Source organism: Coregonus lavaretus (assembly GCF_964263955.1).
Source record: "Coregonus lavaretus genome assembly, chromosome: 11".
In the NCBI taxonomy this organism is placed as follows: Eukaryota; Metazoa; Chordata; class Actinopteri; order Salmoniformes; family Salmonidae; genus Coregonus; species Coregonus lavaretus.
Genome location: NC_139998.1, coordinates 6972570 through 6988408, shown reverse-complemented (window position 1 = coordinate 6988408; position 15839 = coordinate 6972570). Strand labels below are relative to the sequence as shown.

The window sequence follows — 15839 nt, the reverse complement described above, 5'->3', positions numbered from 1 at the left end:
AAAGGCACTGAGTTTGAAGGTAGGCCTTGAAATACATCCACAGGTACACCTCCAATTGACTCAAATTATGTCAATTAGCCTACCAGAAGCTTCTAAAGCCATGACATCATTTTCTTGAATTTTCCAAGCTGTTTAAAGGCACAGTCACTTCTGACCCACTGGAATTGTGATACAGTGAATTATAAGTGAAATAATCTGTCTGTAAACAATTGTTGTAAAAATTACTTGTGTCATGCACAAAGTAGATGTCGTTACCGACTTGCCAAAACTATAGTTTGTTAACAAGAAATTTGTGGAGTGGTTGAAAAACGAGTTTTAATGCCAGCATCGGTTTGTGGTGGTAAATAGACGGCTACGAATAATATAGATGAGAACTCTCTTGGTAGATAGTGTGGTCTACAGCTTATTATGAGGTACTCTACCTCAGGCGAGCAATACCTAGAGACTTCATTAATATTAGACATCGTGCACCAGCTGTTATTGACAAATAGACACACACCCCGCCCCTCGTCTTACCGGAAGTAGCTGCTCTGTCCTGCCGATGTACGGAAAACCCAGCCAGCTCTATATTATCTGTGTCGTCGTTCAGCCACAACTCGGTGTAACATAAGATATTACAGGTTTTAATGTCCCATTGGAAGGATAGTCTTGATAGTAGATCATCCAGTTTATTTTCCAATAATTGCACTTTGGCCAATAGTACAGATGGTAGTGGCGGTTTACCCACTCGCCGCCAAATTCTCACAAGGCACCCTGAGCTCCGCCCCCTGTATTTCCGTCTTTTCTTCACGCAAATGACGGGGATTTGTGCCTGGTCTCGGGAAAGCAGTATATCCTTCGCGTCGGTCTCATTAAATAAATAATCTTTGTCCAGTTCGAGGTGAGTAATCGCTGTTCAGATGTCCAGAAGCTCTTTTCGGTCATTAGAGACGGTAGCAGCAACATTATGTACAAAATAAATTACAAACAATGCGAAAAAAACAGACAAAATAGCACAGTTGGTTAGGAGCCCGTAAAACGGCAGCTATCCCCTCCGGCGCCATTATATAGAAACACGTGTTTAAGTTTGAAGACAAGGTGATAACATTCCATGTATTGGAGGGAAATTAAACTGTATTGGGAAGAGAGGACGTTGTGTATGAAATGTGATATGAAGAAATATCAGCACAAAGAACCAGTGAACACCAGTCACCTAATGTACAGTAGCTATGTATTGTACCATGACTTACCAGAGAAGAACCGATGCACTCCACTCTCCTGTTCAAGACTCAATCCTCCTCGGAAACACTGTCTGTTCTTCTTAAATCTGAAAAACCGCTGAAATAAAGACACAGTATGTATCAGTATTCATATCCCATACTATATGACCTTTCTCCTTTCCATCAAACAGAACATAGCTTTTACCAATCTCTTCCCAGAGCCGCTGAGAGTCTGGCAAGTAAGACTATAATCAAATAAAGAACTCTATCTACTATCCTCCAGATTATGTTTCACAGTGAGACAGTTTTGCAGCAGTATGCATGTTTGTGACACAGTTCTGTAATTCCTTCACACAGTGGGACCCCTGTCTATGTCTCATGAGGGGGGCACTCTATTTTCTATTTCCATAACCCACTAAATCCCCTTTCATTGGATCTGTCCTGGACCCCATCCCAGTCACACCATAGATTACAGACCAGGATGTTGCTCAAGGAAACGTTACTATGATCTATACCAGATCTTATGAAAAGAGAGTTATTTTTACACAGCGTAGCACAGCGTAATCTCCCATAAGACATTGATATTGGCTTCCACTTCCATTGATATTCCCAGTGTGAAATGGAGTTGAAACACTCCAACTATGCTAGATAGGAGTGAAAACAGGTACCTACTGTATGTACATACAAGGTTGATTAATTCAGATATATACATTTAATCCAAACTGACAAATGGGATGCTACAGCCCGTGGCAGGGAGCTAGAGGGAGAGAGGGGTAAGCAGTGTATGTGTGTGTGTGTGTGTGTGTGTGTGTGTGTGTGTGTGTTTGTGTGTGTGTGTGTGTGTGTGTGTGTGTGTGTGTGTGTGTGTGTGTGTGTGTGTGGTTGCGTGAGTACATGTATGTGTGCCTGTGTGTGTGTCTCTTTCTAGTTGGCTGTCAGCCTAATGTGCTTGCTACACGACTGTGTGTGTGTGTGTGTGTGTATTTGTGTGTGTGTGTGTGTGTGTGTGTGTTTGTGTTTGTATGTGTGTGTGTGTGTGTGTGTGTGTGTGTGTGTGTGTTTGTGTTTGTGTTTGTGTGTGTGTGTGTGTGTGTGTGTGTGTGTGTGTGTGTGTGTGTGTGTGTGTGTGTGTGTGTGTGTGTGTGTGTGTGTGTGTGTGTGCGTGAGTACATGTATGTGTGCCTGTGTGTGTGTCTCTTTCTAGTTGGCTGTCAGCCTAATGTGCTTGCTACACGACTGAATGGTATTCTCTGACTCAAGGGCCTTTCTCCAAATAACTATGTCACATTAAACACTGAGACACCCACTTGTATCGATAACCCAATGATTGTAGAAGCCAATCCAGTTTTGTTCCAGCAAAGCGTATCGACTTCAGAGAGTCTGTTCTAAATAAGAGCGGCAGGGGCCCCGTTGTGATATGCTACCGTTCGTTTCCCCCGGTGATATATCTGCATACTATTTTCTACCACATTTCCATCAGATAACTGGTAATAGGAAAGTAAACAGAAAACCTTCAGCCTCCTCAAAACAATCACCTACAGTATATCCTATTGTGAGAGCATACAGTATTCACTTCAATTCATGCTTTGAGAGATTCTATCTAGGCTGTATCAGACACCTTTACAGAGGTCTATTTGTGGTTAGGTACAATCTCAAGAAACTACCATTTATAAATCAAGATTATGAGTATCATTGATTCATGTTAATAAATGGCCTTACCTTCAGTCATGTTACAACATCTGACTGAATCTCTGAGCTATATAAAACTCCTAATAAAAGTCAAAATGTCACAAATAGCATAGCATTTTTTATTTTTTTAAATACTTGAGCTGTGCTTGATGAGCCTCATAGAGATAGACTGCTAGACATGCAGCTCTGAGCTAGCCCTGGTCTGGTCTAGACAGACACCACACAACTCCACCCAGCTGACCTCAGGTCTGTCTCTACACCGCCACCGCTGCCATGGTGATTAAGACAGACTGAAGGTAGCTGGGATAGAAATAACCGGCACACACAGACAGAGAGGACCCTGGGAGATACGAGTGGGCAGAGAGGACAGGAGGGCTACAAAACACTTCACAGAAATTAGGTTTACAAAACTCTTCATAGGGAAAGATACAAAGCATGTAATACTCCTGTGTGGCTCAGTTTCCAAGGATCTAAATACTTGCAGCACTTCATAGGGAGATAAACAATGTCTGGAATATTTCAGAGGATAAACACATGCCAAAAGTACTCACATCAAAAGCACTCACACACATCAAGTTCTGACTGTGCTCCCTTTTCAAATCACTCCTAAAACTGCATCCTAAAAAAACCTCTTCATGCTATTAGTGATGGGAAGTTCCGCTCTTTTTACTGACTAGTATCTTTTCGACTAGTTCAGTCAAAAGAACAAATCTTTCAACTCATTTCGTTCATTTGAGTCAGTCATGCCCAAAGTACGCACGACCCCCTAACAGCGAACGATTAACTGAAAACTCGAAAGTCATGATTATACAAGCCTCTCGTTCACATCTCATTCAGCATAGGGGGCACACAGGACCCCCTACCGGCAAACGATGAACTGAAAACTTGAAAGACCCATGATTCTACAAGCCTCTCACCATAGGGGGCTTATTGGAGCAGTCATTTGTGACTGAGACTTGTAAACGTGTGCTTTAAACAATGTACATTTATTGATTGCTATGCATGCAAATATGATTATTTCTTGATGGGCTACATTTGAAACAAGGTCTAGTTGTGGCCGCAACCTGACTAGATGGTGGACGACTCTTCGCAAAATGCATTGCTTGACTGCCGTGAGGGTGATAAGTACAATGTCGTTAGCGAACTTCAACCCCCCCCAAACGATTCGTTTTCAAGTTAGAGTTTGTTGAGCAGAAGCTGTGTTTATGTTTTGGTTCTACAAAGCTGTGTCCATCATAACAGTCAATAATCAATTCATTGCATTCGTTCTTGCACCATGAGATCAATATGCTTATAATCAATTTTTCTGCGCGCATATCACAAACAGTTGGTTGTCAGAGTACGTCTCTGGAGCCGCTGAGCCGGAGGAGCGTGCATTAATCCTGCTGTAGGACTTATTGCGGCCAGCACTAAACGAACGACTAAAATGAACGAGTCACTCTGAAAAACCACATGCCATCTATCACACTGCCCACTGAAGAGCAATAACTATGCCAACATACATGGAAAGCCACATGCCCAAAACCACTTCATTCACACCTAAAAAACTGCATGAACATTCTGCTATTATCCTACCAGTATGCAATCACTCTGCAAACTGAAGAGCACTACACAACACCACTTTTCTATCGTACATGGTAAGTCTGTGTGCCAAAAGCACCCACTCACTCACTCACTCTCAAGACTTCTGTTGTAATTTCGTATCACTCCTAAACACTCCATTACCATATTCCCACATTCATACGTTTACCCACAGAAGTGCAATAACTACGACACCAGTGCGCTCTCTCTCACTGTCTCGTTCTCTCTTTCTCTCTCTCATACAGTACATGGGGTTGATTGGATAAGTGAGGTGAGAAATCCACAGCTTGAGAATGCATGGTCCACCACAGTTAGAGTAGTGCCATAAGCTGAGGCAGAGAGAGAAAGAGGGACAGAGAGAGAAAGAGGGACAGAGAGGTAGAGAGACACAAAGAGAGAGAGAGTGAGAGAGAGAGAGAGAGAGAGAGTAGAGAGAGAGAGAGTAGAGAGAGAGAGAGAGAGAGAGAGAGAGAGAGAGAGGCAGCTGCCACACATTTCTTAATTTGAGTGTTCTGTTAGTTTTTCCTCAAGGCTGTGTCTCCTATCAGAGACAAGCGAGAAGAGAAAGAGAGAGGGAGAAGAGAGCTTCTGTCTGCAACACTGCAGTGTATTAGAGCCTCAGCCTTTCAGTGGGTTTAATTTTAGACTCCAGGGTTTCTAACAAGAGAGAGAGGGAAGAGCAGAGCGTGGAGCAGCAGATAGCTCCTCTCTCTCGCCAACACAGTATCATTACCAGCCAAAGAGGACAAAAAAATAATTAGATCCGCCACACTTCCATTAATGCATTTACATTAAGGGGAACGTGACTCCATAAGTCAGGGCTACGAGCGTTTCCCCACACAAACCTCCATCATTATAATAATAATTAGTTGATATTCAGCAGAAAAAGCATGACATTTTTATATGCTGCTTGTGGAAATGCAGCAGAGTACTCATAATGACACAGAATGAGAAAAGCCTTCAGAGAAAATAAACCATTAAGCCACAGATGGACTTTACTCATTGTATACAGAATGTACTCAAACTCCAAAGGACTGTGTTTTCAATGGATATTACAGTTCTATGGCCCCAAAGTTCCCACAGAGTTTACATTACCTGTCTCTCTGCTGCTGTCGGCAAGAACAAATCTCCCCAGTGTGTGCGTAAGAGCAAAATTAGGTCCTCATATTCCCAGTGGCTGTGTATTCCGCGTTGTGTCCGTCTGGTGGAACTAGCACTGCTGGAGTGACAATGAGAGAGAGGTGGCCTGTTTCACATACACAGCCACCTCCCCCCTCCCCCCCTCCCCCCCTCTTCCCCCTAGCCCTCCCCTGACCCACCCTCCCTCTCTCCCCTCACAGTGGGATTAACAAAATCTTTTGTCTCTCTATAATAGGGGTTAAACATTTCCTGGTATCAAATGAACACTGCCAGAATACACTCAGTTGCAGGGTTTTTTCAGCCAATTCCTCCATCCTATAAATTCTGCCAAAATATTTTTGGGATGGAACATCACACATGCCTGTTACATAATTTGAAAATACAGGGACAAGATTCATGATTTTTTCATGCAAAACAAATTCAATTCAATTAAAATTGTATGGTACACTGACAGTCAGTCAGTAAATATCGAACATTTTCTAACTGACACCAACAGTAGACAGCTCTATCAACTACCCTCCTGTTGTTCTGACTAGCTTTAAAAGCACATACTGCAGTACCTCAACAAGATAAAAGCAAATAGCCCCAAGGCAAAAACTAAACCATTCCTTCCCATTGTTGGGATCTAACTTGAAATATACTTATTCCTGTCACTCTTTTAGAACTTATTGATTACGTAAGATGTATAATAAATGTACATGTTAAGAGTCAATGAAGGGTGAATAGGAACTTTGTGAATGGACAGTTACTGTGAGAGGAAAGAGAACAGAGTATAGGTCTAAAGAGGAACTGCTACAAGACTGCTTAACCGCGAAGACAACAGCATAACAGTTAGACAAAATGTACCAACATATAAGAAGTTCCAAGAAGTACTCTCGTACTGACATATAAATGATTGTGCTTGCAGCTGACGCACCCAGTGGGTTGAATACATTTGGTTTGAGCTTTGTCTAGTTGTCCGTTTGACTTTTTACTCTGTTTGTTCAGAACCTAACAACATCCAATCATCCAACCTGAAGACAGTTTACAGAGAAAGTGGTCATCAGCTTCATCAAATACCCTCCTGTTGTTGCAACACACTGTAAAAGCACCTGCAAATTCAACAACAGAAAAAACAAATAGCCTCAAGGCGCCTACACTCAACAGATGGCCCATCGTATGACATCTAATCTAGCTGATTTAGCTGAAAGTTCATTTATTGCCCACTCCTCTCAACTGGTATTATTGCCGCCATTTAAAATAATAGGTTTGAAAAAGCCTTTTGACGTCCGTTAGCTATGGTTGCAGTAGGCAACAATGGCAGGGAGTTATTCCTTTGACAGAGTCACTATTCTCTGTCCTCCCCAACCCAGAATAATACTCCTCCCTTCACAAAAGCAGTGAAAATGTAACAAAATCTGCCTCAAAGCTCATTGTCCGTCAGCCAGGAACAATGATTTGGGGTCTGAACTGAAGTGAACAAGCGGCGCCTATAACTTTTTTTCTGTGATTACTACCTCTATTCTCTGTGTCTCTCTCTCCCTCCCTCCATTGTTGTTCCTATAGCTCAGTGTTATACATTGGGTTGTGAGACAGCTATATTGCCTGGATGGTGGATCTCTCTCTCTCTCTCTCTCTCTCTCTCTCTCTCTCTCTCTCTCTCTCTCTCTCTCTCTCTCTCTCTCTCTCTCTCTCTCTCTCTCTCTCTCTCTCTCTCTCTCTCTCTCTCTCTCTCTCTCTCTCTCTCTCTCTCTCTCTCTCTCTCTCTCTCTCTCTCTCTCTCTCTCTCTCTCTCTCTCTCTCTCTCTCTCTCTCATCCTAGCTTAGCGCTCTAGGTTGTTTCTGAGACAGCTATATTGCCTGGATAGTGGAAAGTGGCTAGCCGGGGGAATCAACGTCTCTATTGAGGGAGCATGGCCAATGGCTTCATTACCTGGTCACTGTTGCATGTCATTGCTAGCAGCATATCATTTCCACCATATTCCCATGGAACCATTAGCCCACAGGTTTTCACCGCCTCAATGGCCAAAACCAATGCACTGCATTGGAATGCATCTATAGCCCATTATACCATTTGATAAAGTACTGATGCTGGAGTAGGATTGCCCACAGGTTTTCACTGGTTCACTGGTTAAGAAGAGATCCAAAAGCAATGCACTGCATTGGAATGTAGAGATATCTACAGTATACCTTGGATGCATGGCAAATGGCACCCTTTGGGAACTATGGGCCCTGGTCAAAAGTAGGGCACTATATTGGAAATAGTGTGCCATTTGGGACAGGCCCCACATTTTCTTTCACATTTCAAATAGCTTCATAATGCAGTAGGATTTCCAATAGGTTTCCATCGCTTCACTGATTGTCAAAAGATACGAAACCGATGAATTGTATTGGAATGTAACAGTTTTATAACATGCTTGCATTGGCATAGACCCTACAATCCCCTGTATTTTCTCAGCATGTAACTTCTCTGCATGGCATCCCATTAGCTGAGAATGTTTTATAAATAAAATAATTATTCATTCATTCCTGTGTCTCCAGACATCCTTCAGAAATATGATTGATAGTTATGAGGTATGGATTACACTATGAAATGAATGGAAAGGGGCCCATATTTCATTGAGTATATGTGGCATGATTGAGCAGGTCTAATAGGCATTATTTCTGCACACTGACTCTGTTGAGGACAGACACTAGGAGATCCCTGATGGCCCATTGGCTCCCTGAGACTCACACTGTGTTGCCGTGGGCACCCTCCTTCGGCTTTGTCACAGAAGCAATGGAAGGACAATATTTCAATGGCAACTGCTGCATATTTAAATGGCAACTTTTAACAGAACAAAGTTCAGGCATGCAATGGATGGCTGGAGTCGTAGTAACAGGAATGGTGTTTGTGTGCGGGGGGGGGGGGGTAGTGTGTGTGTGTGTGTGGTGGGGGGTCAGTGTGTGCGTGCCTGCGTGTGTGTATGTCGGATAGAGGAGAGGTCTCTTTTAGGGTTCTCTCTATTTAGATGTCTGAATGGGAGTGAAATATTATTGTCTCAGTAGGATAATAAGGGTCTGGGTCCTCTCAAGTCTATTAGAGCCCATAGGGGGCACAGGGGCAGATTTGTCCTGTTTCTGTTGTTGTTTCTCTGTAATACTACTAGCTACCTAGCAATTTTATGAATTTGGCTTTAGCCAGCCCAGATAGGTTCCCAATCTCCAAACCTCATAACTAGCTACCAAGAAGCAATTTCAGGCCATCAATGAGGTTAAAATAGCTAGCTTGTCTAACTATCTTATCTGGCATGCCTGCTGGGAAGGTTGGTAGTCTTTAGAAAAGCAAGCGATAACTAAATGTACTGAATAAGACTCACATTCTCTTCAATCTTTTACCCAGATTTTAGCGAGATTCTAGCCATGTCATAATGTCATAAAAGCTGACATCAATCTACACACAATACCCCATAATGACAAAGTAAAAACAGGTTTTTAGAATTTAAAAAACCCCGGAAATATTACATTTACATAAGTATTCAGACCCTTTACTCAATACTTTGTTGAAGCACCTTTGGGTATGACGCCACAAGCTTGGCACACCTGTATTTGGGGAGTTTCTCCCATTCTTCTCTGCAGATCCTTTCAAGCTCTGTCAGGTTGGATGGGGAGCGTCGCTGCACAGCTATTTTCAGGTCTCTCCAGAGATGTTAGATCTGGTTCAAGTCCGGGCTCTGGCTGGGCCACTCAAGGAGACTTGTCCCAAAGCCACTCCTGCGTTGTCTTGGCTGTGAGCTTATGGTCGTTTTCATCAAAGATCTCTCTTTACTTTGCTCCATTCATCTTTCCCTCGATCCTAACTACTCTCCCAGTCCCTGCCGCTGAAAAACATCACAGATCTGTGCCTCGACACAATCCTGTCTCGGAGCTCTACGGACAATTCCTTCGACCTCACGGCTTGGTTTTTGCTCTGACATGCACTGTCAACTGCGGGACCTTATATAGACAGGTGTGTACCTTTACAAATCATGTCCAATCAACTGAATTTACCACAGGTGGACTCCAATAAAGTTGTAGAAACATCTCAAGGATGATCAGTGGAAACAGGATGCACCAAAGCTCAATTTCGAGTCTCATAGCAAAGGGTCTGAATACTTATGTAAATAAGGTATTTCTGTTTTTTATTTTCAAATTTATTTTTTATAAATTTGCACACATATTTTTTAAAATCCATATTAGAATAAGGCTGTAATGTAACAAAATGTGGAAAAAGTCAAGGGGTCTGAATACTTTCCGAATATACCGTAACTGCAGTATGCTGCAAATACTGCCTCCAAAATAACACCACTTTTTTTATTGCAGTAACTTTGCACTGTCTATTGCAGTTACTGCACAGTTTAAAAACTGCAATCTTTTTTTGTAAGGGGGAGAAGCATCTTTATTTTAGTAATCATTTAGACCAGTTATACAGTGCGGAAAAAAAGTACTTAGTCAGCCACCAATTGTGCAAGTTCTCCCACTTAAAAAGATGAGAGAGGCCTGTAATTTTCATCATAGGTACACGTCAACTATGACAGACAAATTGAGATTTTTTTTTCTCCAGAAAATCACATTGTAGGATTTTTAATGAATTTATTTGCAAATTATGGTGGAAAATAAGTATTTGGTCACCTACAAACAAGCAAGATTTCTGGCTCTCACAGACCTGTAACTTCTTCTTTAAGAGGCTCCTCTGTCCTCCACTCGTTACCTGTATTAATGGCACCTGTTTGAACTTGTTATCAGTATAAAAGACACCTGTCCACAACCTCAAACAGTCACACTCCAAACTCCACTATGGCCAAGACCAAAGAGCTGTCAAAGGACACCAGAAACAAAATTGTAGACCTGCACCAGGCTGGGAAGACTGAATCTGCAATAGGTAAGCAGCTTGGTTTGAAGAAATCAACTGTGGTAGCAATTATTAGGAAATGGAAGACATACAAGACCACTGATAATCTCCCTCGATCTGGGGCTCCACGCAAGATCTCACCCCGTGGGGTCAAAATGATCACAGAATCACACGGGGGGACCTAGTGAATGACCTGCAGAGAGCTGGGACCAAAGTAACAAAGCCTACCATCAGTAACACACTACGCCACCAGGGACTCAAATCCTGCAGTGCAAGACGTGTCCCCCTGCTTAAGCCAGTACATGTCCAGGCCCGTCTGAAGTTTGCTAGAGTGCATTTGGATGATCCAGAAGAGGATTGGGAGAATGTCATATGGTCAGATGAAACCAAAATAGAACTTTTTGGTAAAAACTCAACTCGTCATGTTTGGAGGACAAAGAATGCTGAGTTGCATCCAAAGAACACCATACCTACTGTGAAGCATGGGGGTGGAAACATCATGCTTTGGGGCTGTTTTTCTGCAAAGGGACCAGGACGACTGATCCGTGTAAAGGAAAGAATGAATGGGGCCATGTATCGTGAGATTTTGAGTGAAAACCTCCTTCCATCAGCAAGGGCATTGAAGATGAAACGTGGCTGGGTCTTTCAGCATGACAATGATCCCAAACACGCCGCCCGGGCAACGAAGGAGTGGCTTCGTAAGAAGCATTTCAAGGTCCTGGAGTGGCATAGCCAGTCTCCAGATCTCAACCCCATAGAAAATCTTTGGAGGGAGTTGAAAGTCCGTGTTGCCCAGCGACAGCCCCAAAACATCACTGCTCTAGAGGAGATCTGCATGGAGGAATGGGCCAAAATACCAGCAACAGTGTGTGAAAACCTTGTGAAGACTTACAGAAAACGTTTGACCTGTGTCATTGCCAACAAAGGGTATATAACAAAGTATTGAGAAACTTTTGTTATTGACCAAATACTTATTTTCCACCATAATTTCCAAATAAATTCATTAAAAATCCTACAATGTGATTTTCTGGATTTTTTTTCTCATTTTGTCTGTCATAGTTGACGTGTACCTATGATGAAAATTACAGGCCTCTCTCATCTTTTTAAGTGGGAGAACTTGCACAATTGGTGGCTGACTAAATACTTTTTTCCCCCACTGTATTACGGTGAACGCTGTCATTTGGCTGACCAATAATGTCTTCCAAAATTCCGTGACCATCACAGTCCTAAGTTCATTTGAGAAAGTTACACACAGTTACATGGTGGCATTTATGACACAGGGCTGTGGTTCAGAACAGGGACAATTGGTTAGACAATGAGGCAGAGTTCTTAAGGGAATTTACATGAATTACAGAAAGAGGCCTGTCGGGATGGCCACGACCTCCCTAAGAGCTTTTTAAATCTAAAGAAGACTTCTGTCCCCGCCTCCACACACACACACAGAGAAGCAAGCACATGCACACACAAATTGGGAACACACATGCACATGCACGCACAAAGAATGGTGTGATTGGTTTCCATGGTGCTATGAGGCTCACTGTCAGAGATGGAGTGTTAACATGCCCCAGAGAAGAGGGGGAGATGGAGAGAGAAGGAGGGAGAGAGGAAGAGGGAGAGAGAGACAGACAGACAGAGAGAAAGAAAGAGAGAGAGAGATGGAGAGCGGGAGAGGGCGCAGGCAGTAAAACACAAATAACACGCAGATCCTTTTGAATAGGAGAGATTTACCACCCACAGCCAGCAGACTAACCACTAAGGTTAAGGGCCTGTATTGTCCTGTATCGTATTTCTCGGTTCCACTCAAACAGACTGGTTAACAAGAATTACAACAAGGACTGGAGTCCTTCTAACCAGAAGTCAAAGCAGTTACTGTTTGTTTGTTTTTTGTAGCGTTTAGATATAGGCAAATTTGCTATACACTGTAAAAAGTGACTGCCTAACTCATTAAAGGAAATTGACTATGGCTACTCAAACATCTCGAATGGTCAGTAGAACTCAAATCATAAAAGTGGTACAAACTCATATGTCAATAAGATTAAGTTATTGAGTATATTTGTGTTCTGCTAATCTGAAGTTATTGAGTTTTTACAAGTTAAGATTATTTATTATTTTAAAATCAATCTAACATTTATACACAAAAATGTATGCACGCATGACTGTAAGTCGCTTTGGATAAAAGCGTCTGCTAAATGGCATATTATTATTATTAAGTTAGTTCTTACTTGATTATATTATTTTTGACTGCACTGGGCCTTTCACTGGTGATGTCACAGTGTACTGTGAATTTGTCTGTAGCTTTTAAGTTTACTCTGGCAACCCTTTCAATTGGACGAGATAATATTATTAGAAGTTCATAAAAATGTAAATCTGTAGCACAAGCAGTATCATTGCCATCTTACTCAGAATAGGGATCCCTCTCTTGGTTAATTAACACAAGAACATTATTGGCTTTCCAAAGTGCCAGGGTTCTCATTTATCAATCATGCGTAGGCACATATCTGTGCGTAAACCATGCCTGGGATCATTTCCACGCAAAGTGGGAGGTTTATCAATTAAGAACGTTTGCTTGAGAGTGTGCGTAAATTTACGCACAGACATGACCATGCGTACGCACAGTGCCAAGTGGTGGAATAAGGGAACTGCTTGTCAAGCGTAGAATGGGGAAAATATATGTTACAAATAATTACATCATTTTTCGATTTTATTGTATTTCCATTGTGAATTCATGCAACATATCTTGAAAGGCTAACAATATCATATCATTTGACCACATCAGTGCATATGTTACGATAATATTCCATATAAAGTACAGTAATTTGTTAAATTAGCGGCATGTGTGAAAGTGAAACCATTGTTGAAATACTGTTGGACGATTTGGCACCCACTGCGTCTTTACAGATTGGCTCATCAGATATCGTTTTTGGTAACACTTTACTTGACACCGTGTCATAACACGGACATAACCATGTCATAATGTCATAAAAGCTGACATAACTTGTCATAACCTGTCATAATATGGTCATAACACTGTCATGACCCATATATTTACAGCTGTTGTGACATATATTGTGTTATTTTATGGCTGGTTATGACACCTATATAAGAGTCAAAACCCATATTAATTCAAATTAGTTTTTTCCCTGTCAAGAAGTTTCCTTTCGTTTGAAAGTTTGTTTCTTAAATCCTTTGTTGTTGTAATGAATTATTTACAGTCATGTTTTTTTCATCAAACGTTTAATAACTTGTAGAAAATACACTTTCTGACACTGTCAAGAAGCATTATGACCATCATAATCATATAAGCCAGATATGCCTATCACATACATGCCCTTATGTCAGTCATCAGTCAAAAAGAGGGTGTCTTGTCCTGCTCCTGAAATCTGTTCCTGCATTCATCCCAGTCATCAGCAACAGAGCATTGAGGTAGGTGCATGTCTGACATCAATGTGTGTGCAATTACAATGATAATTTAATATGGTCAATTTCAGAAAATATTATATAACATAAACATACTGTTGACACGTAGGCTATGGTGTAATGGAATGTTTTGCCTTGTGTGGTAGGTTTTGTGGGTTTTTACACTCTTATGTAGGTGTCATAACCAGACATAAAATAACGCAATATATGTCACAACAGGTGTAAATATATGGGTCATGACAGTGTTATGACCATATTATAAGAGGTTATGACAAGTTATGTCAGCTGTTATGACATATTATGACATGGTTATGACCATGTCATAATGGGTTATGATGCTGGGTGTCAAGTAAAGTGTTACCAGATTTTTTTTAAATTTGAGACCTGCTTTAAAAAGGCAAACACATGCCATTCCGGTGGACATCCAAGTGCTATCCACTCTTTGGTTTTTGGCAACGGGCACTTTTCAACGGAGCTTGCCGATCGGCATCTCACAGCCCTCGAAGAGCCAATGTTTTGGACGCAATCATCAGCTAAACACCATCGCACAACAGGTTGAAGTCAAGAGGGGTTTCTTTGCCATGATGCCATCAATGGGTTCCAAAATATGAACGGAGCAATATATGGTAAATTAAGGGCGTTTCGAAATGCAAATAGCCAAGGTCGTGCACGAGCACTGAGGCTGAGAACAATTGGTATGTATCAACGGTTATCTCCTACCGGTGTGCGTATGATACTCGTAGGATTGTTTGATAAATCACACTTTTATATGCGTACAAACATTCTACATTTAGTTCGTAAGTACTATTTTAGAATAGATTCTACGCAATATTAATACATGAGGCCCCAGGCTTCTCAATAGGATCTCCACCACAGGGACTGGGTGACTTGCCAAAAATATGGGCATAAAGCATGTGGCAATATCTGACATTCATATGATAATGGTATGAGACAAGAATGACCCTGGCAGTTACACTATCGACATTTTGATTGGACAGAACTGTAAGAGAAACAGTCAATGGCCAAGTCCCAGATCTGTTTGTGCTGTCTTGCCAACTCATATGGTCATTGTCTTGCCATGATGCCTGGCGTGATAATGACCATAGGAGTTGGCAAGACAGCACAAACAGATCTGGGACCAGGCTATTAAAAGAACAGTTCACACAGAAATATGTAGGTGTACCCTTCAACACCCAGAAAAGCCATGGGTAAGATATTCAGTTTGGTATTTGCCATATTTGACATTTGCTTTATACTGTCTTTGTTCTGAAGAAGTGGTTATCCTCGGATCTGAGAGACCACAGCTGAAGACACACAGGGGATATGGAAGTGTTCCAAGTGATTTCTGCAGTAGCACACAGCAGAGAGGACAGGGAACACACACACACACTTCTGTGATAGCATACAGTGCAGAGGGGGAAATAGCCTGCTGTGTGAGAGGCCTGCTCTATATGCTGCATACTGTCTGTCACCAATAAGAAGATCATCCCTGGTCCAGTGAGCACAGCTGTGTGTTTGTTTGTGTGTGTGTGTGTGTGTGTGTGTGTGTGTGTGTGTGTGTGTGTGTGTGTGTGTGTGTGTGTGTGTGTGTGTGTGTGTGTGTGCAGTACGTGAGCGCTTGCATTACTTTCCACTAGAGTGCCCTTTTCATTTACTGGGCTTTGTGCGATCAATGCTGTGTAGAGAGCATCAGCCAGCCTGTTCATTTTCCAGTGTCAGAGACAAACACTGGTCTACAACCGCTTTCACTAAAGAGGATGCTGACACTAACACCTCACACACACACATACACACACACACACGCACACGCACGCACACACGCGCACGCACGCACGCACGCACGCACGCACGCACGCACGCACGCACGCACGCACACACACACACACACACACACACACACACACACACACACACACACACACACACACACACACACACCGGGGAGCCCCAGCAGGAACCGTTTT

The 15839-nt window shown here is 42.1% G+C and overlaps 1 protein-coding gene across 4 annotated transcripts in view; it reads right to left on the bottom strand.

Annotated features, from left to right (window-relative positions):
- The window catches only part of LOC311137661 (neuronal cell adhesion molecule-like), a 65780-nt gene extending 60102 nt beyond the window's left edge, over positions 1-5678 (bottom strand). For all 4 annotated transcript variants that reach the window (XM_084172178.1, XM_084172179.1, XM_084172180.1 and 1 more), the window contains exons 1-2: positions 5565-5678; positions 1230-1317 (exon numbers count right to left, since the gene is read on the bottom strand). The gene's annotated coding sequence lies outside the window, so the exon portion shown is untranslated. The remainder of the gene's footprint in view (positions 1-1229; positions 1318-5564) is intronic.
- Positions 5679-15839: the final 10161 nt, after the last annotated feature.